This window comes from Martes martes (assembly GCF_963455335.1).
Source record: "Martes martes genome assembly, chromosome: 9".
NCBI lineage: Eukaryota > Metazoa > Chordata > Mammalia > Carnivora > Mustelidae > Martes > Martes martes.
In genome coordinates this window covers 66,860,094-66,887,013 of record NC_137896.1, presented here as the reverse complement: position 1 = coordinate 66,887,013, position 26,920 = coordinate 66,860,094, and positions in this window count along the sequence as shown.

Genomic DNA, 26,920 nt, shown 5'->3' with positions numbered 1-26,920 from the left:
CTCTCTATAAATCCTCTGATCCCCCTTCCAACCAGAGGGCTTCCCCTAGGCCCTGCCTGTATGGAAGTTTTGAATCAGTCGCTGCTGAGAGGATTAAGTTTCTCCTAAACTGACAGAAGAAGCTTCCTTTTACATCACTATAAAACTGGTGAATGAAGCTACCCAAGGACCAGGCAGCAGCCAGACATCTGGGCAGCAGTGAGTCTGCTTATCTTGGGAAACCCAAAAAGAGCCAACTATCTCTGAGACTTTTATGATGGCAAGTGTAAGCGCTATTATGTGGAGTGTAAGTGAGGACACTGCCTGATCCTGAGAAGGCACCTAGAGTAAAGGTTTGCTTCCTGCCAGGGGTGGGCAGGAAGTTGGGCAATGACTCGGTTCAGCCACAGAGGCCTCCTGCCTTAGCATCTGGAGGGAGGGCCAAATGTGGTTAATGTGGGGACATGGGATGGATTCTTTCCCAACCCTGCCTTCGGTCAGTGGCAGCAGAGGAAACTGCCATCTTACCTGCAGTGCACTCTGTGGAGAACAATTGGAATAAAGAACCCAAGGAGAAACTGAAACAAATATGGTGGTATCTGATCATTTGGTAAATCCTAACTGGACATTGATCTGACCCACCCATCATGCTAGGCATGGAGGATACAGCTATGATTGGAAACAGTTCCTGACTCTAGGGGGCTTCTATGGGGCCAGAGAAGAGAGGCAGCTGAACAGTGTGGTCAATCAAGATGAGCAAATGTTGGGTGGTAACTCTTAGTGGGATCCCTGAAGAAGACATCGTGTGCCACATCTTCTCAGCTCACCTTGTGCTCACCTGCAGCTGGTGGGCAGTTTCTGTGCACCCTGACAGCTTCCTACCTACCTCCAGTACCTGTTTGCCTCTCCCTTTTTCTCCTCCTTGGAGGTGGAAGACACTGCCCCTTGTGCAGCATTCAGCCAGTGGGTGGATAGGTTCCCTGGCTTCCTCCCTGCTCAGTGGGGCAATTCTGAGGCATGCTCCATATAGTCTCCTAGAGGTTCTTCACAGCAGTGAGTCCCAGCTGCCCACAGCAGTAGCTCACTCCTTGACAAGTCCTGTATTGATGTTCCTGCCTTACTTCCCCAGCAAATCCTGGGCCACCTCCGAGTTAGCCACCTGGCTCAAATCCTTTCCTCAGGCTCTGCCTTTAGGGGTTGACCTGCCTCAGGCTAAGGATCTGAAACAGCACATGGCACATGGCACTTTATTGACACTTTTGAGTCAGTTGGAAGATGGGCACTCACATGCTGAATGGGCGGCCAGCACCAAGGTGTCCATGTGACCAATGAGAGTGGCCCAACTTGGATGTTTCCCCACCTGCTACCTTGATGAAGCAACTTTGGGAAGGTCATAGTCTGACTAGTTTTACCTAGCAGTCCCACTGGGTATCACTAGGGTGATAGTAGAGACTTACCAACTGGAGACACTGGATTGTTTGTACATCTAAAGGGCTTAAGGCATCCTATCTTTTCCCTGCTGCTCATGGGATGGATGCCTTTCAAGTCATGCCTGTTGGGTTCCTTGACATCCACCCTCAGAAAACATGTCTCCTCACTTCCCCGACACACGAAGCACAGAGACACAGTCTTTTAGGCACTCTGTAGGGCCAAATGTGTTTCAGAATTTAAATAGTTCAGACGTTGGAAGTGAAAAACTGTACATCTATCAAATATGACATATCTATCACCCTTGGAAGGGTCTGAGGCCGTATCCTCTAAGACAGCAGTTTAAAGTTTCTGTACTTTCACCTTGAATACAAGTTTGCCCCAACGCGATGAAAAAACTTTTGGTTCTTGGGCAATATCAGATTTCCAATTGCAGACACACGATTATGGAGCTCTTCAAAGTTCCACCCACCCAAATCCTATCAAGGCCCACTGCCTGCCCTTCCTCTGATTTCTGAAGGACTCATGGCACTCAGTCTATAACAAAGTACAGCACCTGATACTACTCTGTCTCACATTGTTCTCATTGTTTTTCATGTCTTCGTTTCAATTCTAAATATACACGAAGGCAGAGATCATGTTTTGTGCAGCATGCTGCATCTGGTAGGACTCTCTTGGTTGTAGGAAAATGGATTCATTTTAACTTTTCAAAAAATGGAAGTAGAGTTGATACACACTTTACATTAGTTTCAGGTGTATAACATAGTGAGTGGGCAATTCTATACATGATGCTTACAAGTGTAGCTACCACCCTTCACCATACAATGCCATCACAATATCACTGACTATATTCCCTATGCTGTACTTTTAATCCCTGTGACTTATTCGTCCCATCACTGGAAGCTTATACCTTCCACTCACCTTCACTCATTTTGCCTGTCCCGAAACACCCTCCCATCTGGCAGCCCCTAGTTTCAATTCATGGGTATTTTTTTCCCTGTATTTTTTGCTTGTTTTATTTTTTAGATTCTACATAAAAGTGAAATGGTATTCAATGTGCAAAAACAGAATTTTTGGTCTCGTAACTGAAAAAGTGTAGGAACAGCCTGTGATTCAGGTCCAGCTGGGTCGAGGGGCTCTATTAGTCCATCAGGATTCAGTCCTTTCTGTCTCTCTGGCTACTACATCTTTCTTGGTATCATTCTTGACCAGGCTTTCTGTACATGGCTGCCCCTAGAGCCAGGAGGTTTACAATGGCTAGCTGAGCCATTGCCAGGGAGAGACAGCTTCTCTGTCCTCATGCTTCCACAAAAACTCTCATCAGTCCCTCCTATTGGCCAGCTTGGTTCTAAACCAATCTCCATAGCCAAGAGTGGTGGTGGTCTTGACCAAACATGGATCCCTGTTTCCTTAGGGGACAAGTGCTTTCAGACACTGTTGGTAGAATGCAAAATGGTACAGTCCCCAGGGAGGTCAATTACAGATGCATTTACCCATTGACCCAGAAAGTCCACCAGTGGGAAGCTGAACCACCCATGCAATGGCAAACAAATGGAATATGTGTGCACAGGGCTATTCATCATGGAGCTACTTACAATAACAAAAGATGAAAAATCATCAGATATCCATGAACAAAGATTGATTTAATGAACTAAGGCACCTCCATACTTGGGGCTGCTGGAAGAAATGAAGAATATTAAGATGGTTAATTTTATGTGTCAACTTGATTGGGTTCTGGGGTGCCCTGATATTTTAGTCAAACATTGTTCTGGCTGTGTCTGTGGAGGGTATTTCTGAATGAGGTTAACATTTAAGCTGGTGAACAGTGAAGCAGATTGTCCTCTCCAGTGTGGGTGGTTCATATGTCAGACAGTGTAAATAAGTATTTATTGGGGCTTTGTGTTTGCTGAGCCTGCTAATATTGGTCACACAGATACTTTCAACACTACTTCCTGAAATATGAATGTGTTTATCAATTAATCTGTGTGTGAATGTCGATACTGCTGAGGCTGCTGGAACCTAAGAAGTTATTCAGATTGGTATCCATCTATACAATAGATTGAAAGTGTGGCTGGTGATAGGCAGGAGAGGGACAAGAGCCCAAACGGTGGTCCAACACAGCCTTGTGAGATGGTGAAAATCTGAAAGGCAGAATAATATGCAGGTCCAGAAACATTTAGTCAGAGTCTGGGAGAGACTCTGTGGATTGGAAGCAGGGATTTGTCACAGCCCTTGTTCATTTTATGAACACAGTAGGTTAGAAGCATTGCATGGAAAACATTGTGCAAGTTTTGACACAATATCTTCTGAGAAATTAGGGCATTGTAGACTCTTCTTACTGTTAAGCTTGCTTGCATTCAACTTCAATTCCTTCATAGACTCTCAAATTATGAGGCTACGGGGATTTCTCTAATGTTCTGCAGTCGTCCATCATCCCATGTAACAAAGCGTTTCCTGATAAATCACTAAAAATATCTTCTGCTTCATGAAAAGCAGATTTCTGTGTGGTGATGCATGTTCGAGATGATGGAGTACTGGCTTCTGATGGGCATTCCATCCTACTGATCCACATCAAAGCCATGACAGGTACAGCCAATGCACTACTGGCACACCAGTACCCTTACATGCAGAAATTCAGCCCCCTTGGTTTCTCCCCAAAGTGGCTTTAGATGATTCTGCTGTGAAGGAAAACAGGTCGACTTATTACTGGTATTGTTTGAATCCTTTGCACTTTGTGATTACCCACCAGGTCCTTGAACATGGCAGATGTTGCCTACTTGTTGTGGACTTCAATAGGTCAATGGGAACCTAGCTGGCCAGACTGGACCCAGCTTCCAGGGCCAGCAACTCCTTTGCAGCAAAGCCTTGAGGGAGAACCCTCAGAATCAAAGCCCTGATTAAGGAGGAAAGAAGCTCATGTACCTCTCACCAGATGATTCTCAGCCTCAGCAAAGGTTCCATTCTTTGTCCCTTGGATGGGTCAATACGGAGGCACATCCCCAGTGGCACAGTGCTCCAGTTTCCCACAGTGGTTGCCTCTTCATTAACACAGACACTGTATTGGCTGCCCCTCTACCTTCTTTTCCATCTCCACTTCTCTACTTCCTGGAATAAGCTACTTAGACTCAAATGTTTTTCTCAGGGTCTGTCTCTCTGAGAATCCAAACAAGACAGTCCTAGAGGTCTACAAACCCTCTGAGCCAGCAGCTCATCAGAGGGTTCCCACAGCCTGCCGGAAGCCATGCTAGTATGACAATGCAGTGAACTGGAAGCATAGGGACAGAAACAGCAGGTTAACGGTAATATGGGGGCTGAATTCTGCTGAACCCCTTGCAAATAGACTGAGACTCCATATGACTGCAGGCATGTAAGAGAGCCCACCTGAGATCAGTGGAACTTGCCTCCTATCTGCAGAACTATAGGCTTGTGAGCAATAACCAAGGGTGTTTATTTGGACTGTAAGATTTGGGGTCATTTGTTATGCAGCTATCATAACTGCTACAGGATGCTTGTTTTTTTTTTTTTTTTTTTTTTTTGTTCAACTGAGCTATAACTGACAACATTGCATGTATTTAAAACATACAGTGTAATAATCTAATATATGAGGGACAAAAAAATAGTTCCTATGTGTTACCAAACAAGGAAGAAAATTGTGGAAATGTGGCACCATTGCTTCAAATGAGGTGGAGTGTGGGCAGTGGAGGCCATAACTGACCTGCAGTTTTTAAATGGAGATGACCTGATGTTTCCATGTCACTGTGATGAGAGAGAATTGGAGGAAGGTCTGGCAGCAGAAGCAGCTACTAAAGGACCAGAGACTCTAGAACGAATTACACCAGACTGGGAGTACCATCTACCTTCCAAGCTATAACTTCTTCATTCTTAAAAATCCTACATGAGGCATAAAGTGGGAGAAGATGTTTACAAAACATATGTCTGAAGAAGACTTGTATCTAGAATATATAAACAATTCTTAGAACTCTATATTAAGACAATCCAGTTTTTCTTAAGGGCAAAAGACATGAACAGCCACTTCCCCAAAGAAGGTTTTACAATGGCAAATATATGCATGAAAAGATGTGCCACATCATTAGTCATTAAGGAAAGGGAAACAAAAATCAGATTGAGACACGACTACAAAATCTACAAGTACAATTAACATTAAAATGTCTGACCGCACCAAGTTTTGGCAAGGATGTGAAGCAACTGCAACTGTCCTAGTCTGCTGATAGATGTGTAAAATTGTACAACCACTAGGGAAAATAATTTGGCAGTTTCTTAAACAGGTATGTTTCCCATTCTGTGTAGGTTTCCTATTTTCAGAGAAATGAAGGCATATGTCCATACAAAGATGTGGACATGACTATTCACAGCAGCTTAATCTAGAAAGGCAAACTGGACAAAACTGATGTGCTCATCAAAAGGTGAATGGATGAACAAATTTTAGTGTATCCATGTGATGGAATATTACTCAACAACGAAAAGCAACAAACTATTGATGCACACAATAAAATTGAACCTGAAAATTATTATGGTGAGTAAAAAAGCCATACTGTACAGAGTGTACATCCTGTTTCCATGTATATAAAATTCAGGGGATGCAAAACTAAAGTGACAGGAAGCAGAGGAAACAAAGGCAAAAATGAACTGTTGGGACTTTGATAATGATGATGGTAAAAAGCTTTTGCACAGCAAAGGAAACTATCAACCAAACCAAAAGACAACTGACAGAATGGGAGAAGATATTTGCAAATGTCTTATAAGATAAAGGGCTAGTACCTCAAATCTATAAAGAACTTACCAAACTCAACACCCAAAAAAAGAAATAATCCAATCAAGAAATGGGCAGAACACAGGAATAGACATTTCTCCAAAGAATACAAGCAAATGACCAACAGACACATGAAAGAATGTTCAATATCACTTGGCATCATGGAAATACCAATCGAAACCATAATGAGATACCACCTCTGACTGGTCAGAATGGTTAGAATTAACAAGTCAGGAGATGACAGATGTTGGTGAGGGTGAGGAGAAAGGGGAACCCTCTGGCCCTGTTGGTGGGAATGCAAACTGGTAGAGCACTCTGGAGAACAATTCAGAGGTTCCTCAAAAAGTTGAAAATAGAACTACCCTATGACCCAGCAATTGCACTACTAGGTATTTACCCCAAAGACACAAATGTGGTGATCCAAAGGGACACATGCACCCCAATGTTTCTAGCAGCAATGTCCACAATAGCCGAACTATGGAAAGAGTCCAGATGTCCACTGACAGATGAATGCATAAAGAAGATGTGGTATATACATGGAATGGTATAAATGTGGTATATATAAGGGAATACTACTCAGCCATCAAGAAATATGAAATCTTTCCATTTGCAAGATGTGGTTGGAACTGGAGGGTATTATGCTAAGCAAGATAAGTTAATCAGAGAAAGACAATTATCATGTGATGTCACTCATCTTAGGAATTTATAAAACAAAACAGGAGGAGGAATGAAAGGAGATGAAAGAGAGGAGGAATGAAAGGAGATGAAAGAGAGGTAGACAAACCATAAGCGACTCTTAATCATAGGAAACAAATTGAGGGTTGCTGGACGGGAAGTGGGTGGGGGGATAGGGTAACTGGGTGATGGACATTAAGGAGGGCACATGATGTAATGAGCACTGGGTATTGTATGAGACTGAGGAACCCGTGGCCCCTACCTCTGAAACTAATAATACATTGCATGCTAATTAATTGAATTTAAATAAAAATAAAGAGCACCCTTGCACAAAAATAAGTAAACAAACAAATCAAGCAAGCAAGCAACAGTGATTACCCGGTGACAGGATGGTTGAGGGAGGGAAGGATTATAAGGGCATCAGGGAACTTTTGAGGATGATGTCTGTGTATCAAAACTCATCAAATGGTGTTTGTTTCAAAAAACTTTCTCCTAAAGATGATAAGGGGGAGTGGTATTTGGCACATTTGGTACTCTTATTCTGGAAAATTCTATTCCCCTACTTGGCATTCACAGAGAGGTAATCCATCAAGGCTTCCAAATTATGTTTAAAAATCTATCTATCTATCTATAGATAGAGATATCGATAGACATATTTTAGAGAGAGCATGAGCAGGGAGGAGAGACAGAGGAAGAAGGGGAAGCAGACTCTTTGCTGAGCAGGGAGCCTGACATGGGACCTGATCCCAGGTTTCTGGTATCATGATCTGAGCTGAAGGCAGAGGCTTAACTGACTGGGCCACCCAGGTGCCCCCAAATTATCTTTTGTAAACAAAATGGAATGAGGTATACATTTTGAGGTGCATTCTGCTGTAGGCCTGTTAACTTTGGAATTGACAGTCATCCTCTGTCCCTAGCAGATGGGGAAAATGAAAGGCAATGTGACTGGTCTAAGGTCACTTCTCAGGTCATGGCCAACCCAATGGATTTTCCCTTCCAGTTCCAGCTGTGGATTGGTGCTCAGTTCACTGGAACATCTGGCTTCCTAAGCCCTTCATAAATGTCCATTATTTTTTTGGTGTGTGTTTTCCCTCTGAGGGCTAGATTGAGACCATTTTATCTAGTTCAAAGTTTTCAAGGACACTCTCAGAAACCAGTCTCAGTTTTCAGTGCAATGGTATTCCTCCTTCCATTGTATCACCAGGTCAAAGCTCTTTTTCCTCCTGAGCCCCTTTGTTCCTTGGTGCCTTTATTGCAAATCTATACCCAGCCAGCCTCACCCCTCCAGAGTCCTCATGAGCCAAGTATCAGGCCCTTTTTTTCTGCTACACCCTTAGGCTGTATTGATGCCTGACTATAATCTCCCTGTTCATAAAGGACCCAAAGGGTTCAGGTTAAAACTTGTGTGAGCACATGTAAAATCCTTTGGGAAATCAGTGTAGTTTGCAGCAGTGCCTCATGCCACTCCCCTCACAAGCTCCTCCAGCCCATTCATGTGGATTTCCAAGTAACCCTGTGTACCACACACAGGGTGACCACCAGTGCCTGCCTCTGCCCACATGTCAGGGCTGACTCAGGAACTCAGGCTCCCACCTTACCCATTTTCAGCTTCAGCCATCCCTCTTAAAAGGAGTTTGTGCTCTGCACACATCACAGATATCCAGGAGGGCACAAGAAAGGGAAGCCACTGGCCTAATGAAACCCATACACTATTGACGCCTTCCATCCTGACTCAACCTACTGAAGAAGAGAACACGAAGAGACCCCTGCAGGTGTGGACAAAGCCCTGTCCTGGCTGTTCATTTTCCTGGAATTCAAAATGCCTCTTTGTTGCTATCAAACTGGTGCTGATAAATCACTATTTTGTGCTGAAAGCGGTGAACATTTTTGGATTGGACTGCTGACACCTTGTTTCTCCATGTGGTCCATGAACAAGTGGCTTTGGAATACAGAAAACCAAGGGATACAGATGTTGTGAAAAGAAGGACCATATGTACCCCGAGGTTCATAGTAGCAATGTCCACAATAGCCAAACTGTGGAAAGAGCCAAGATGCCCTTCAACAGAGGATGGATAAAGCAGCTTTGGCCCATATATACAATGGAATATTACTCAGCCATCAGAAAGGATGAATACCCAACTTTTGCTTCAACATGGATGGGACTGGAGGAAATGGTGCTGAGTGAAAGAAGTCAAGCAGAGAAAGTCAGTTAGCATATGGTTTCACTCGTGGAACCTAAGGATTAACATGGAAGACATTGGAGGAAGGAAAGGAACAGTGAATTGGGGGAAATCTGAGTGGGAGATGAACAAAGAGAGACTGTGGACTCTCAGAAACAAGCTGAGGGTTTTGGAGGGGGGATGTGTGAGCTTGGTGCGGGTTATTAAGGAGGGCACATATTGCATGGAGCACTTGGTGTTGTACATAAACAATCTTGGAACACTGCATCAAAAACTAATGATACAGGGGTGCCTGGGTGGCTCAGTGGGTTAAAGCCTCTGCCTTTGGCTCGGGTCATGATCTCAGGGTCCTGGGATCGAGCCCCGCATTGGGGTCTCTGCGCAGCAGGGAGCCTGCTTCCTCCTCCTCTCTCTCTGCCTGCATCTCTGCCTACTTGTGATCTCTCTCTGTCAAATAAATAAATAAAATCTTTAAAAACAAAACAAAACAAAAAACTAATGATACATTTAATGGTGACTCTCATAACACAATAATGAAAAAAAAAATCAAGGGATATGTTCAGGAAATCTCTGCACCCACCTCCATGTTTAAAGACAATTATTTATTCTCTTTCTCCTCCTCCTCCTCCTCCTCCTCCTCCTCCTCCTCCTCATCATCATCATCATCTACTTCTTCTTCTTAATCAAGCATTAATTACAACAGACAAGACACTGTAAACAACCATGCCCATTAGTGTTGACTGGGTAAAGAAGAGTGTAAATCTATATTAGGATATTATTCATTCATAAGGAAAGGAAATCATGGCAAATGTGATGACACCTGGACTTTTAAGCCACGTGAAAATAAGTGAGAGAGAGGAAGGCCAATACTAAGTGTATGCAGGGATAGAGATATAGAAAGATACTACAAAAAAAAAAAGATATATTTTTCCCTTCTATGTGGAATCTGAAACCAAGAAGAGAAAAGGAGAAAAGCAAACTCAGCAAAAGCCTTCAGATTGAAGGAACCAGAAGCAGAGGGCAGAGGGTGGGGAGGATTGAGTGAATCGTGGAGAGCTACAAACTTCCAGTTGTAAGACAAAGATACAAGAGGGATGTCGTGTACAACCTTATGACTACAGTTCATACTGCTCTATGGCATATTTGAGAGGTGTTAAGAGAGCCAATTTTGAGAGTTCTCATGACCCAAAGAAGAACCTCTCCTTTCTTTGCTCTTTCCTTTCTCTTTGTATCTCTAAGAGATGATGGCGATGAACTCAACTTATTCTGGTCATCATTTTAGGGCCTAGGAAAATGAAATCATTACGTTGTGTAGCTGAGACATGCACAGTGCTCAATGTCAATTCTTTCAATACAACTGGGGCCAAAGATAATTTTACCATTCATAATGAGCCTCAGGAAAGTTGACTTGGCAAAGGAATGACACGTAAACCAAACTGAAAACAGAAGAACCTAAAGTCAGTAGATTATGATAGGTGTAGTAACATCCATGACACGTGCATCAACACTGGGTTCTGAGTTGAAAAATCAGTGAATGAAAATTCAAGTAGATGAAGTAGAATGTTCAATTTGGGTTTTGTTTCAAAACATGATCAAGGAATAAAATGTCTCAAGACATTAACTCTGAAAATTACCTTCTCGCATAAAGTTGTCCTGTTTTGGGCAATTCTGATTTTAAACCTTGAAATAGGCACAGAAGGACATTTTGTTTGCTCCAAGTTGTCATAAGGAAAATGGCGGAAGTCAGATGGCTGAGATAGGACCTACCTGGAAGGGTATAAATGGCCAGATGAAATGGTCCTGTGTTCATTTCTCCATCTTAGCAAATTACACTTTCCAGTGTAATTTATTTTTAGGTCATGAAGTCCATGAAGTTCATGGAGTACAGTCTAAATGTCTTAAAAGCATGAATGTCTTTGTCCAACCTCCCTGGAACCCATCTTCCCATCCCATGGCATCTTGTAAAACTAAACCTCTTTAGCATGAGTCAGACTCTTCCCATGAGTGCTTCCTTCCAGCCTTTGGCAAACACCATTCTACTTTCTGTCCTTAGGAATCTACGTTAGGTAGGTCCTGAGAGTGGAGTCAAAGTTGATATTTTCATGAATACTCCTTTCACTTAAGATACCATCCTCAATGTTCGCCCATATGATGGCACATGCCAATGTTTTCTTCCTCTTTACAGAATGAATACTATCCCACCGTCTGTATATACAACATCTTTTCCTCCCTGGACAGATACTTGGGTTGCGTTCATGGATTAGCTTTTAGGAACGATTCTGCCATGAAAAGGCAGAATAAGTCTTCAAGATAAGTCTTCAAGACTACCCTGTCCATTAATTTGGTTATCTACTGCAGAAGTGCAATTACTAAAACACATGACATTTCTAAAGTTGATTTTTATGAAGGACTACCATACTAATATCACAAAAATGCCCTTAAATATTCCTATCACACACAATGAACACGGTTCGAACTTCTCTACGTCTTTGCCAACACTTGAACTTTTCGTGTATTCTAAGTATTCGCCTTGCCTGCACCCATGGCGAGTCAACTTCATGGCTGTGAAATGATATCTCATTGCTTGTTATAATTAGGATTTCCTGAAATATTAGTGCTGGGAAATATCCTATCCAATTTCCTTCCATGTGTATAGCTTCGAGGTTATGTCTCTTCCCCATATGTACATTCACACATCACATTTTCTTTTCTTTTCTTTCTTTCTTTCTTTCTTTTTTTTTTTTTTTGGTGTTGTTGAGATTCTCAGATCTCTAGATATTGTGGATATTGAGAACCTGTCAGATACATGCTTGGCAAATATGCTCTGCAGTCTTGTGGACTGTGCTATCCGTGATTGACAATGTCATTAAAGTCACAAATATTTTAAGTATTCTGAATTTCCAGTGTGTGAATTTCTTTTTCTTTTCCATCCTGTGCCATGTAGGTCGTATCCATGAAATCATTGCCCAATCCTGTTTTGTGAAGCTGACGAAGATGAATGCTGTTGAACTCCCAATTCAGAGATGAAACAGGATCATTGGTGGAGGCAGGCAGCACCATGAACTGGAGAAGCGCAAGCCTGATGCTGGGGTCCTGACCAGATGCGATGGCGCGATGATAGGAAGAGGGACGGTGGGCGAGCAGGAGCCGCGTGCTGGAAATGGTACCCTGCCCATTTTGCGCACCACCTGTGTGGTGATGGGAGCAGTGAGACATATGACTGGACATGTCCCCGAGCTCAGCCCTTCTTCAAAGGGAGCCTTTTATTGCACTCTGCTCCAGTCCTGTTTGAAGGGTTTCTTCATCCGACGAGGGACATAGACTTCTTGCACGACAAAGGGTGATGATAGTGGTGGGGTGACACCTGTCTCCGAGGAACTTCTCATCCCTCTATCATGGAGAGCCACTGTCTGGAGCCAATTGCCAAGAAGGTTAGAATGATTCAAGGACAGTGGGATCAACGTCCAAGAGGGAACAGTCTGTGATTGCCATGCTGAGCTGAATTCAGGTAAGACTTTGCAACCTTGTTGTGTGTTCCCAGTTCATGGTCACTTAGTTCTGCAGGTTCCTCGAGGGAGAGAGGTGAGGGCCATGTTTGAAGGTGAGCTGGAGAGCTCTTGAACCTCCATAAGTGAGATGGAGACCCTGCCCCTAGTCATCCTACACATGAACAAATGGATGAACATCATCCAAGATAAAACTGCCAGGCATCAGTATTCATGCCACCTGTCTTAAAACATGTAGTTGAGGCCCTTGTAGTAACTCCTGTGGCAAGTATGGATGTTACCTGCTTGGGGTGTCACCTTAAAGAAAAGTGTTTGCGACCCTGCCAAGATTGCTCTGAATTGGCTAGAAGGGAAAAAGGACTGCAACTGCTGAAAGCATGTTTGAAAACCTCTTAAGGGGTGAAAAAGCAGAGGACTAAGAATTGCCTTCTCATGAGTAGGCTATCTCATTTCATTGCTTGAGGGAAGAAAAGAAATCATTCTGTATTTTCCACTTTGAAAATCAAGAAAACACAGAACCTTGGACTGTATTTTGTAGTGGTTGTTCTTATTGTTGTTATTGTTGTTGTTGAAATCAGTTAGGCACCATAAAACACAACATTAGTTTTGAAGGTAGTGCCCAAGAATTGATCAGTTGCGCATCACCCCCAGTGCTCATCCCATTCCCTTGGATTGTATTTTGTTGTTGTTGTTGTTGTTGAAAGTCAGTAAGCCACCATACAGTACATCATTAGCTCCTGAGGTAGTGCCCAATTATTCATCAGTTGCGTATCAACCCGAGTGCTTATCCCATCCCATGCCCTCCTTTATGCTCCTGCCCGAATTGTCCCATACCCGCACCCACCTCCGCTCCAGCAACCCTCTGCTTGCTTCTTAGGTAAGAGCCTCTAATCCTTTATCTCCCTCTCTGGTGGCTTCCCATTCTGTTTTCCCTCCCTTCCCCTGTAATTATCAAATGGCTTCACGCATAGGTGGAAATGAAGACCCAGGGCAGGGTATAACAGTGGGCTATCTTTCAGTGATGTTATTTTGTATCTTTCCAATTTTGACCGTCTTTCCCTTTTCCTGGGAAATGGCCCATGCCAGTGATGTGTCCATTGTGTCTGGAGGGACGGGGGTTCTTCCCTCTTGCTCAGTGAGTTGAGATCCTGAAGCAGGTGTCCGGAGAACCTCCTCTGTGTTACTGTTCCACTGGTGCCCTTGTGGGGCCTCCCTTTCCTTCTCTGGAAAACGATGAGAGATCCAGTTGTGCAATGTTTTCCAAAAGGCCCTCCGGCTCCACTCTTCCAGGGGCTACAAATAGCCAACTGTGGTTTAGTCCACGAAACAAGGGATAGGAATAATTCCTTCAACTACTTCATGAAGACACACAACCAAGTAGAATGGAAACACCAGAGGCGCGTAGCTCCAAGGGGACGTGAGTGAAATGCTTTTATGACAGCCAATACCATAGGAAGGTATCGTTTCTGTGAACACAGAGGTGGGCACTGGCCTTTCCATAGCAGCAGGCTTCCCTTTTGTCTTTGGACTCTTTCGTTGATCTTTAATGTACATGTACGTTCAGCCTGAGGAGACCTGATCGTGAAACTCTCAGGGCATAATCTCATCTTTGATCTCGTAATACCCACCTTTCAAAGACATTTTTGAAAATACAGTCTATGGGGCACCTGGATGGCTCAGTGGGTTAAAGCCTCTGCCTTCGGTTCAGGTCATGATCCCAGGGTCCTGGGATCGAGCCCCGCATCGGGCTCTCTGCTCGGCGGGGAGCCTGCTGCCTCCTCTCTCTCTCTGCCTGCCTCTCTGCCTACTTGTGATCTCTGTCTGTCAAATAAATAAATAAAATCTTTAAAAAAAAAATACAGTCTAATGGACGTACAGTGTTATCGTCGTTTCAGGTGAACAGTAGGGATTCAGGAGTTCTGTATATGACTCCGTGCTCGGCACAGTAAGTGTCCTCTTAGTCCCCACCCCCTCTGCCACCCATTCCCCCACCTGGTTCGCCCCAGTAGGTTGTCCATATTTGAGCCGGCTGTTTTGATGGTCTCTCTTTCCTTATTCCCTTTATTCTTCCTTTCTGTTCCTGAAAAGTCACACATGAATCCAAGCCTTCGTTAACAGAACACCCGCGGATGTTAAGTCTTACCTCAGTATCTTGGTCTGTGTGAATTGTGGTGAAGAGACCACCAGGTTCGGTCCACAGTGGCTCCCAGGGATCCCCATCCCTGCTCTGTACCTGCCTGTCTATTCTCTGAGTGGTTGCTGAAAGGTTTCTGACCAAGGGAACATAGGGCAAGAGATGGCCTTTGCCAGCTTCAAGCTTGCATGGCCAAACGTTGTCACTTCCCTGTGACTCTCTTGTGTTGCATCGCTGTCTGCCCAGTATCCTGGAACTTGGGAAGCAAGCACTGGTGTTTAGAATGGCCTTCCATAGCGGCCACAGAGGAAGCAGCCTAGGAGTGCCCAGGCTACTAGGTAGAAAGGAACTCAAGCTCAGGATTTAGCTTCCACGGAACAAACTGTCTTTCCTCCCATCCTGCCTCCCTCTACTCTGGAGGAGAACAGGAGGAGAGGCCTGTGGGGGTGGACAAAGCCCTGCCAGGCTGTTGATCTTCCTGACAAGCAAACACCTCTTTGTGGCTGCCAGACTGTTGCTGATCAATCTCTTCTGGGCGGTGAAAGAGAGGACATTCTGTCCACTGGTCCGCTGGCAAGTTGTTTCTCCGTGTGCTGCGGGGACAGGTGGCCCAGGCATTAGCTGCGAGCATGCTGGAAGTGCAGAGTGTCGGGTCCCTCCCAGGGTTAACCCGTCGGAATCTGCACTCTGCCGAGAAACCCTGGGCATCAGAGCCTGAGAGGCTCGTCCCCCCAAAAGCACTGTGGAATGTTCCACAGAGGGAACGCTAATTGGCCACCTTGATCCACCAGCGGGGAAGGGGTGGTTGCTTCCTGGGCCTTCTTGGCAATTTCTCTCTGCCGAGAATCCCCTGAAGGGTTGATTCCCCAGTGGCCCTGGCGGGCATGGTTCTGGGAGAAAGGAAAGAACACCCCCCCGGGCTGGGACTTAGAGTGGAGATGGAAGCTAAGCATGCAGCCAAGAGCAGGAGCTCCAACTCGCCCAGGCTGAGCGACTGCTCAGGAGCTCTGTGTTGTGCTTTTGCTAGGTCCTTTTGTGTCAGCGTATGGTCTTGGGGATTTTTCTTGTGGTGCTGGATCCTGTCTTCTTCGATTCCCTGGTGCTGTATCTGCAAGGTTGGGGACTCTGGGCTTGTCCTTTTGCTCCCATGTAATTTTGGATTTCCTCTTTGGATTCCGGGTTGACCCAGTCCTTGTTGGGTAGCATGGAATTGAACCTCCATGGATTCATGGTCTCTCCAGGTTTGCTCTTGGGGTTCATTTGGAGTTCCATAGCATCGTGCTCAGAGAAGATGCGTGGGATGATATCCATCTTTTGGAGTTTGTTGAGACTTGGGTTGTGCCCTAACGTGTGATCTATTCTGGAGACTGTTCCACGTGCCCTCGAAAGCGCCGCGGATTCTGCCGTTTCAGGGTGGAAGGTTCTGCCTCTATGTGTTCAAAGGAGTGCATCCCTCCAAGCCATTGATTCCTTGTTGCGTGTCCGTTTGGATCATGTCTCCATTAATAGGTGCGGGGTGTTAGAGTGCCCCACGGTATGGTATTGCTGTCCAAGGTTCCTTTATGTTTGTTATGAACTGTTGGATGCCTCTGGCTGCTCCTATGTTGGGTGTCTACATATTTCAAGAGGTTCTCTCTTATTACATGGTCTCCATTATGATGAAGCAGTGTCCTTCTTTGTGTCCTCCTACCTCCCCCCTTTTTTTAAGAGTCTGTTGTGTCTGGGTAGGAGTATTCCTCCCCTTGCTTCGCTTCTCATCCATTTGCATGATAGATGCTTCTCCCCTGCTCACGTTCCATGTGTGTCTCGGTCTACCGGGTCAGGTGGGTTCCCCATTTCAGACAAGTGAGTGGAACATGGGTGTGTCCCCGGGTGGATGTTGGAGACCAGGGACTTCAGAACCACCTGGACCTGACAGTGCCCTTGGGCGTCCTGGCCCACCCCACTTTCCCACACGGAAGGGCCTAGGACCCTTAGTTGCTTCCCCTGGATTCCCTTTCCCCTCACCCTGCCAGAACATCAGACTCCTCCCAATCCCCTCCAGGGCCTGCTTTTCGCAATTCAAACACCACAGGGTATGGAGCCCTGGGCCCCTCCCCAGCCGCAAATCCCTCTGGCCCTATATGCTAGGAGTCCACATCAGGGAAAAGCAGGTAGAGGGCAGCTGAGAGCAGAAGAAAAGCCGGCCCTGCCCTCCTACCCTGGGGGCCCAGCAGCTCACCGCATCCATGTAGGTGAGTTGCTCTGCCACCAGTTTGGCAGGGAAGTCCAGGAGGCCAGGCTCCTTCTCCTGGAGCCGGTTCTTGGGTTGGCAGGCCGCCTCTGCGGCTGGAGTGGGCTCGGTGGCACCTGAGACAGCTGGAGTGACAAGTCCCAGGCAAGCCGATGGCCCAGCTGTCTGCGCCTCAGGACCCGGCGACCATTCATAACATAGGAGCCCCTGTTCCAGGTCTGGAGCAGCCGGTGGAGGGGATGGCTGATGCAGAGCCAGGGTTGCCTCTCGCTCCGTGGGAGGCTCTTTGGCTGGCTCAGCTGCTGGAACGAGTCGCATAGCCGACACGGGGGTGGGAGAAAGGGGAAAAGTCGGCCACATCACTGACACTCCATGTGCCTTTCCCTAAACAGGACAGATCCCATGGCCTTTCCAGGAATCCCCAGCCCATGAGCCCCATCCCAGATGGCCTTCCCAGCTTGCAATGCCCCTTACCCTCCGCCTCAGCCTCTGTGAGCTGCAGACGATCCTGCTGCCTCAGCAGAACGGGGGTATGGGTATTCATGACCCGGTCATGCCACGTGAGGTGCACATAGGCCCCCTTGACCTCCACGTGGGCGCTGTGCAGGGACTGCCCGAGAGCCTGCCGTGTCTGCTCCGGCCAGGTTCCCAAGATGGGACACAGAGTGCTGGGGAAAGTCATAGGAGGAGCGGAGTCAGAGACCTGGCCTTTCCTTCCCCATGCTACTCCTACAGCACCACTCTTCCCGTGTGGGCCCCACAGAATGGCCCCAGCCCGCTTCCAACCCCTCTGGAGCTGTCCTTGCTGACTGCTGACCAGGTGGGATGAGGGACCTCCCATAGGTCTGTCCTTTGGCCCCTCAGGTATGCATCCTCCATGCAGACCAGTATCTGGGCTTTGGTTGGGGGCCGATGGGTGAGGGGTCTGGTCCGCACACTTTCTGTCCTTGGCCCCACTTGTGGTGGTCAGAGGACGTGGATAGGCATAGGGGCAGACAGAGCAAGAACGGACCATCCAAGGGATGGCTGTTGTAGACACCAGCTCAGGCCACAATGGGCTCTGCTTCCGAGAGAGCTTGACATCCCGTCCGCAGCTCTCTTGGACTTTTTGGCTTCTTCAGAGGAACCCCCCCCCCCCCCCACTAAGCTCTCCCGTGGAAGTCAAGAGTTCTGGGAGATCCATGGTTCTGAACATCCCTCGCCAGCAACAAGCCCTGTCGTCTCCCACCCTGCTCTGTGGAGGCAGCAGGCCCTCCTTTGGCACCCAAAGACCTATCGTGTTCTTCCTCGATCGTAGAGTGCATCCTCCTGGTCCCAATAGAGGTGGATCCATTCACGCCTCGAGTAGGTCACAGAGATGCCCCATCAGACGAACGCTAGACACGTGTGCTTAGGATGTGGAGAGTGCCTATCTAACCCTCGGGCGAGAACTGAGACCCAGGCATTGTCTCCACTTTACCCATTCACTGCTCTTGGTGACTAGAGAGTGCCTGCATTCCTAGGTGCTTCAGATCCATGATTGAATGAAATCATCCCAAACAAGGCTTTGTCAATCCCGAGCGGCCCTTGGGCTGCTCTGCCTGCTCCCACTGTCCCCTGGATCCAGGCACATGGCAGGACCAGCTAGATGGCATCTCAGAGGTCCTTTGCCAATAGGAAAGCTGCCAGCTTTCCATTTCCTTTCCATAGACCCAGAAGGACCACAGGCCTGTGAGGGTTGAGCCTGAACGCGTCTTCCCTGGAGAGAGAAATGTTCAGCGGGAAGATGCCCAGCATGTCCAGCAGCCCTTTCTACAGAGCCGGGCCCCAGAGAAGCACGTGCCATGTTTCCTCCCATGACTTCCTCCGGTCGCCCTACGAGGTTCATCCTCTTAGCACCCCCACTTTTCAGGAGAGGAAAGGGAAGGTCAGAGAGGTGCGGTGACATTGCCAAGACATACGACTAGTAGACGGAAGGCTCCCCCTTGTGCTGGCTATGGGGTGGGCACTCACCTTTTGAAGTGCTGATCCAGGACCTGCTGGGCTGACGTGAACATCTGATAGATGGAGCACATTGTAGTAATGGTGGAGAGGCTTCTGTCCGGGAAGGATAGGAGCAGGGAATGTCTGCATTTCTGCACTGTGCCTTCTCGGAGTGCCAGCATCGCGCAGGCGTCGTCCAGGGACAGGGATGATGCCTTTTCCAGGAGGCAGACAAGGGGGTGGGGTGGGGGGCAACGTAGTCAGCTTCAACGCCGTGCAACACCAGGAAGAGCAGGGTCTGGAGCTCAGACTGCAACCTTCCATCCCTTTGGGGACTTGCGCAAGACCACGAGGGACTTGAGTGCCCACCCAGACAAAAGGTTCTAGGCTGAAAACCTACAACCAGCCGATTGTAGGCTTCCAAAGGACCACCTAGGCTTAAATGGACTGGTGACTTCAACACGTGCTGTTAGCTGGACGACGATAGCATGCCTGCCTCTTCCTAGCCTGCATGAAGAGCTGTATGTATGCCTTGGAGTCAGGAGGAAGGAGCCCTACTGTCGAGAGGAGAACAGAGAGGCTGAGAATCTCCAAGGCTGCTCCAGGTCATCAGCGTTGGGCCTGCGAACTGTCCAAAGCATGGGCTGCATGGCATTTCGCCCATGCTGATGAGGCTTGGCCTGTTGCTATCAGGGGCAGAAAGGTTCAGGGGAAAACCACCTTCCTTGGCAGGCCGCAGGGCAGCCAGTTGTGTCTAGTCTGGGTGCTGGCCTGGCCCTGATCCTCTCTGGGTCCTGAGACTGGCCGTGAACCTGGACCCGTTCTCACCCCAGACCAGCCCTGGCTGCTGTTGGCGGCCTGAGGTCCCTGCTGCTTGTCAAGGGAGATGGAGTAGCTGAAGCCTTGCAGCAGCTCATGCCAGATGTCCTGGGTGGAGCTCTGAAAAGACAGAGCCAGCTACCTGGGCCAGGAGGCATCAGAGGCCTTCCACCCAACCTTTGGGTCTAAGTTCTGGCAGTTGGAGCGACCCAAATCATCTGTGAGGACCCTTAAGGGGCTCGTTCCTTGCAGCATTGCTGGAAGGGCAACCAAATTGAGTCATGTCCCGTTCCAGCAGCCTTGCAAGACTGAGTCACTGTGGCAGACCACCTCCTTTATGGGGGACTGTGAAGACCTAGAGGGAACCAGCCTGGGAGCTGGTGGACCTCCTAGGATTCGATGTGTTCTGAGGGACGATCTGTTCCAGAGAGACCTAGAGAATGGCTTGATCCCACCGTCCCTTTTGTAGGTTCCATCACCCTATCTGGTATGAGGACTGAGAAGGGCGTGGGCCGGTTCTCCAGAACCCAGAGGCGCTGGGTTCTCCACCGGTTAGCCGGCATGAGTAGGGAAAATCGTAAAACCAGGGGGAAAAGGCTTCGGGAAAAGCAACACAAGGCCAAAGGAAAGACAACAAAACAACCGCCCTCCAAACCACGGAAAACAGTCACTCTCTTCTCTACCAGTCCCACGTAGGTGAAGAGTGTCTTCCTCCCTTACCCATAGCTGGTGGCAGATGTGCGGAAGTGTGGGTTACTTTGGGGTGGGGTCTGTGGGATACTCAAGTGGAAACACTATGGGAAGGCCCCAGGTTTGTCCCCATAGTTGCGTGGGGGCCCCGGGTGTGGAGAAGCCTCTTCCCATTCTCACCTCAGAGCAGCACTGATCCTGGGTGGCCTGGGACACCTGACCCTTGTCCAGCGAGTTGGCGTCGTTGAAGTCCCCAGCCAGCTCATTCACAGTCTCTGCGGTGCAGCTCTGAAAAGGCAGTGCCCCATAGACACGGGGCCAAGAGCCATTAGCAGCCTCCCGGGACATTGCCACCAGGGGACACCCCCATTAGACATCGTGTTCTCCAGTTCAGGCTAAGGGGGATGGCTGAAAAGACATCGAGCAAGGAGGCAGCCAGAGGACACTCTAAGGCTCATGACGACCATGAGCCTTATCGTTGTGTCAGCCCTTACCTTCTCATCCTGCCTGCTATGTCCTGGGGTCTGAACATGACAGATGGGTCGAACCTCCAACACCAGGCAGCTTGCGTCTGCCCAGGAAGGGCATGTCCCTCATCCCCTGTCCCCACTTCTACAAACACACACACACACACACACACACACACACACACACACACACGGAGTCGCCCACACAGTAAGGGGCAAGTGGTGTGGGCCCGCTGAGGTGGGACCAAAGTTGTTGCCGGCTCTCCAGTGGGCTGCCCAGAGCTGCCTTGTGTTACCTGTTGGTGTCTCCTGCCCCATGACCAGAAGCTTCGGAAAAGAGGGCTGAAGCGCTATCTGCCACTGCAGCAATGTCTCTGGCTCTGGGCTCCCCTGGGCCCAGCGCCCCTGGAAGTAGGAAGACAACAACTGAACATCGTGTTCTGTCGAAGGTCTCCACTCAAGTGTGCTGGAGAGCAGGTTGCCCTTTGAAAGTGGGTGCCTGGTTACCAGAGTTCTAAGTTCACTTGGGGCCTATCATGAAGGATGTGAGGTCAGCCTTTTAGGATTCTAATACCTGGGGCCCTTCGTTCAGTCACACCTCTCCGCGACCTCTCTTCCCCGGGACTGTACACAATGAGCCCCCAATGCCAGAGGCACCATTCTCTGGAAATGGCACTCGGGTCCTCCCTTTCAGGAGACAGAGCTGAAGTCAGACCTTAGTTCTCTTTCCTTTCCCACTTCTGTGTCCTCAGTCATTCTGTGTCTCCCCTAGTGCCCACATTCCCAACCTGCATAGTGGGGACCAGGGAGAGTCTACTTCCTTGGGACATCCTGGGGTGTATGTAGATCGTATTCACGGTATGTGTGTGATGGTATCTCGGGAATCAGGGGCACACATTGAAGGCCGGAAGAATTGCAGGAAGGGGTGGGGCTTGGCCTGGAGGAACGCTCCCAGGAGGCCTGGGTCCCGGCTTTGTGTCGTCTTGGAACCGTCCCTTTCCCTCTTGGCGTCCTTATAATGGGGCACCATGATGGGGTGGAAATGCACGAAGAGGCAGACTTTGTCATCCTCGGTAGGGAAACGGTTCAGTTGTTTCCCACATAGATTTAGAAGGAGACCTCGTTCCCTCCTTCTGGTCTATGAGGGGAGCAGCCTTCACCGTGGCTCCCAGGGATCCTGACCCGTGGTGGAGGCCTCACTCTGCAAGTTCTGGGTGGTTAGCGAGTGGCTTCTGAGCCACGGGGTGTACTCGGCGTGATGAAATAGCATGCCTCGTGTTTCTCTAGATGTCATGCAAAGAGTTTCGCACTTCCTAGTTCCTTTTCTCATGTTCCACTTCTCCCTTGTTCCCTTTTTCTTCTCTCACTCTGAAGCAAAATCAAGCCCACATGGTCGGGGCTGCCATCCATCGAGGCTCACAGTGCCAGGAACGGAGGCAGTGGCAAGGCCAACATGCACCCAGAAACTCAGATTCCGAGTTGAATGGCTCCCCGAATGCTGGGTGCTAACTTGGGGGAAAATCCTCTGCTAGTCCAGCCTCAGTCCCAACCACGGACTCAGAAGTATGGTGATGTTGAGGAAACATGCGAAATTGTGCCTCCATTCCTCTTCTGCACCAACGGTGGGGCATTCAGTCCATGCATTTGAAGATGCAGGCTCTTGGGGCAATGCCGTTCCAGAGGGACAAGAGATCGCTACCTGTCTCCCAGGCCTCAGGCCCTCTCCCTGCCTTCCTCACTCCCCTCTGCTCTGCTCCCAGTTGCTCTCCAGCCACGCTGGATGCCTCTTTCATCTCCTCTGGCCAACCCAGCTTCTGGTAGTGAGGCTCTAAGGCAGAGCTGCCTTCCTTCCTTCATGACACAGGGCAGCCAGACTTGTGCGGGACTAGCTCCCTTGTTCTCATTCTGTCCTCAGCACTGTCACCCTCAGTGAGGCCTTTCAGGCCTTTCTATCCAATGACTCTGCAGCCTTCTTTCAGAGCATTCTTCGTTGGTCACATGGAACGCTTGCTCTTTGCTTTCGCATGGCACTGTTTCATGCGTGGCTCCATCCCTAGACTGTGGGCTCTCTGAGGGAAGGAGCCCTAGGTATCTCCAGTGCTGTGCACGAGTCGACCAAGGTCCCTGGCACAGGGGAGTGCTGTAGTGCAGAGTTTCTGAATGAATAATTGAGATGGTCTTGGAGCCCACCTCCCCTTTAAAGCACCTAGATTCCCATCAGTGGGAATGCACATTGGGACAAGTCACTATGCAAAACAGTATGGAGGGTCCTGGAAAAAACCAACCAACCAACCAACCAACCAACCAAACAACAAACATACAATCTACCGTAGGATCCCAGAGTTCCACGTCTGGGAACCTACCCCTAGACAGCCAAGGAATATGTCCAAGAACTCCCTGCACCCACCCCCATGTTCGAGAAACATTGTTTTCAACAGCCAAGACCATGAAAACATCAGTGCCCTTTAATGCTAACTGGGTAAAGAAGTGTTGGCCTATATAACAGGAGCCTTAAAGAGAGGAAATCAGCCATGAGGAGAGGAAATCCTGCTAAGTGTGAAAACACTAACGGACTTTTTCATTTTTTAAAGGTTTGTAATTGTTTATTGGTCCGAGAGAGAGAGAGAGAGAGAGAGACCACAAGTGGGCAGAGAGACAGGTAGAGAGAGGGTGGGAACCTTTTCCCTGCTGAGCACATTCCAAAGTAGGCCTCCATCCCAGGACCCTGACATCCTGACCTGAGCTGAAGGCAGAGGCTTAACCCACTGAGCCACTCAGGTGCCCAGGAATGGACTTTTCAAGCATTATGCCAGGTGAGATAAGTGAGACCGTGGAAGGCAAGTACCTTCTGTATGTAGGTAGGGAGCTCTAGGTAGAGAGATACGAGCTTAGAGAGATAGATAGATTGCTAGATACGTAGAAAGATAGATGGATAGATAGGTATTATCGATAGGTGATAGATAGATATTTTCCCCTTCTGGGTGGAATCTGAACCCAAGAAGAGAAAAGGGGAAAAGCAAACTCAGCAAAAGCCTTCAGATTGAAGGAACCAGAAGCAGAGGGCAGAGGGTGGGGCAGGGATGGAGTGAATCGTGGAAAGGTACAAACTTCCAGTTTTAAGAGACAGTTGTAAGAGGGATGTAGTGTACAACGTCATGACTACAGTTCATACTGCTCTAGGGCGTGTTAGAGAGGGGTTAAGAGAGCCCATTTGGAGACATCTCATCACACAAAGAAGAACCTTTCATTTCTTTGCTCTTGCCTTTCTCTTTCTATCTCTAAGAGAGGATGGCGGTGAACTCAACTTATTCTGGTCATCCATTGAGGGCCGAGGACAATGGAATCATGGTGTTGTGTAGCTGAACCGCGCACAGTGCTCCACGTCAATTCTTCCAATACAACTGGGGCCGAAAATATTTTATGATTCATAATGAGCCTCAGGAAAGGGGACTTGGTAAAGGAATGACACGTAAGCACAACTGGAAACAGCAGAAGCTAAAGCCAGTAGATTATGATAGGCCTAGGAACATCCAAGCCCCTTGCATCAACAATGGGTTCTGAGTGGAAAAATCAGCGGAGGAAAATCCAAGCCGATGAAGTGGAATGTTCCATTTGCGTTCTCTTTCAAAACATGATCAAGGAATAAAAGGTCTCAAGAAATTAACTCTGAACAATACCTTCTCGCCTAAAGTTGTCCCGGGTGGGGCAATTCTGTTTTTAAACCTCCGAGTAGGCACAGAAGGACAACATTTTGTTTGCTCCATGTTGTCTCAAGGAAAATGGCAGAAGTCGAATGGCTGAGATAGGACCTACCTGGAAAGGGTATAAAGGGCCAGATGAAGTGGCCCTGTGTTCATTTCTCCATCTTTGCAGCTTTTCAGTGTAATTTATTTTGAGGTCATGAAGTCCATGAAGTTCACAGAGTACATTCTAAATGTCTTAAAAGCATGAATGTCTTTGTCCAACCTCCCTGGAACCCACCTTCCCATGCCATGGCATCTTGTCAATCTAAACCTCTTTAGCATGAGTGAGACTCTTCCCATGAGCGCCCCCTTCCAGCCCTTGGCAAACACCCTTCGACTTTCTGTCCTTCGGAATCTACTTTAGGTGGGTGCTAAGAGTGGAGTCAAAGTTGGTATCTCCATGCATACTCCTCTCACTTAGCATACTCTTCTCAACGTTCGCCCACGGGGGTGGCGCATGTCAATGGCTTCGTCCTCTTTACAGAACGAATACTATCCCACCGTCTGTATATACAACATCTGTTCCTCCCTGGACGGATACTTGGATTGCGTTCCAGGGTTAGCTGTTAGGAACAATGCTGCCAGCAAAAAGTGTGCTCAGAGAAGTCTTCAAGACCATACTGTTCATTAACGTGGGTATCTAGCGCAGAAGGGCAAGTCCTAAAACACACGGTAATTCTAAAGTTGATTTTTTGAAAACATTGTATGTGTGCATTTGTCAGCGTGAGAAAGCGGCATGCAGAAGCAGGAGAAGTGGCAGGCAGAGCAGGCAGGGGAGAAGCAGGCTGCCGGCTGAGGAAGGAGCCCGGTGCGGGACTCCATCCCAGGGTCCTGGGACCATGACCTGAGCCGAAGGCAGACACTCCACAGACTGAGCCACCCCGGCGTCCCACTAAAGTTGATATTGTGAAAAACTGCCATTCTGATTTCACAACCATGCCCGTAAACATTCCTACCACACACAATCAGCAAGATTTCTACTTCTCTATATCGTTGCCAACACTTGATCTTTCCCTTTTTCCTGAGTCTTTGTTTTTATTTTGTTTTGTTTTTCTTTTTCTGTGGGGAGTCATAATGTGGATGCATAATGGTATCTCATTGCTTCTTATCCTTAGGATTTCCTGGAGAATTAGTGATGGGAACTATTCTTTCCAATTCCTTCCATGCGTATTGCTTTGAGGTGACGTCTCTTCCCCATTTGTACATTCACACATCACATTGGCTTTGTTCTTCTTTGGTTGTTGTTGTTGTTGAGCTTCTGGGATCTCTAGATATTGTGCATATAGAGAACCTGTTTGATACATGGTTTGCAAACATGTTCTCCCAACTTCTGGACTGTGCTTTCCCTTGGTTGATAATGTCGTTCAAGTCACAAAGATTTTAAGTATTCTGAATGTCCAGTGTGTGTTTCTTTTTCTTTTCCATCCTGTGCCTTGCAGGTACCCATGAAATCGTTGCCCAAGCCTGTTTTGTGAAGCTGACAAAGATGAATGCTGCGGAGCTCCAAATTCAGAGATGAAACAGGATCATTGGTGGAGACAGGCAGCTGCATGAACTAGAGAAGCACAGGCCTGATGCTGGGGTCCTGACCAGATGCAATGGTGCGATGATAGGAAGAGGTACGGTGGGCAAGCAGGAGCCGCGTGCTGGAAATGGTACCCTGCCCATTTTGCGCACCACCTGTGTGGTGATGGGAGCAGTGAGACATATGACTGGACATGTCCCCGAGCTCAGCCCTTCTTCAAAGGGAGCCTTTTATTGCACTCTGCTCCAGTCCTGTTTGAAGGGTTTCTTCATCCGACGAGGGACATAGACTTCTTGCACAACAAAGGGTGATGATAGTGGTGTGGTGACACCTGTCTCCGAGGAACTTCTCATCCCTCTATCGTGGTGAGCCACTGTCTGGAGTCAGCCGCCAAGAAGGTTCGAATGACTCAAGGACACTGGGAGCAACCTCCAAGAGGGACCAGTCTGTCATTGCCAGGCTGAGCTTAATTCAGGTAAGATCTTTGTACCCTTGTTGTGTGTTCCCAGTTCATGGTCATGCCGTTCTGCATGTTCTTTTATGGAAGAGAGGGGAGGGTCGTGACTGAAGGTGAGCTGGAGAGCTCTCGCACCTCCATGAGTGAGATGGAGACCCTGCCCCTAGTCATCCCACAAGTGAACAAAGGGATGGATGTCATCCAGGATCAAACCTCCGGCCACCAGTGTTCATGCCACCTTTCTGGAAAACTTGTAGTGAAGCCCTTGTAAAGGATGGAGGGGGCACACCTGTAGTAACTCCTGTGGCAAGTACGGATGTTACCTACTTGGGGTGAGTCATCTTGAAGAAA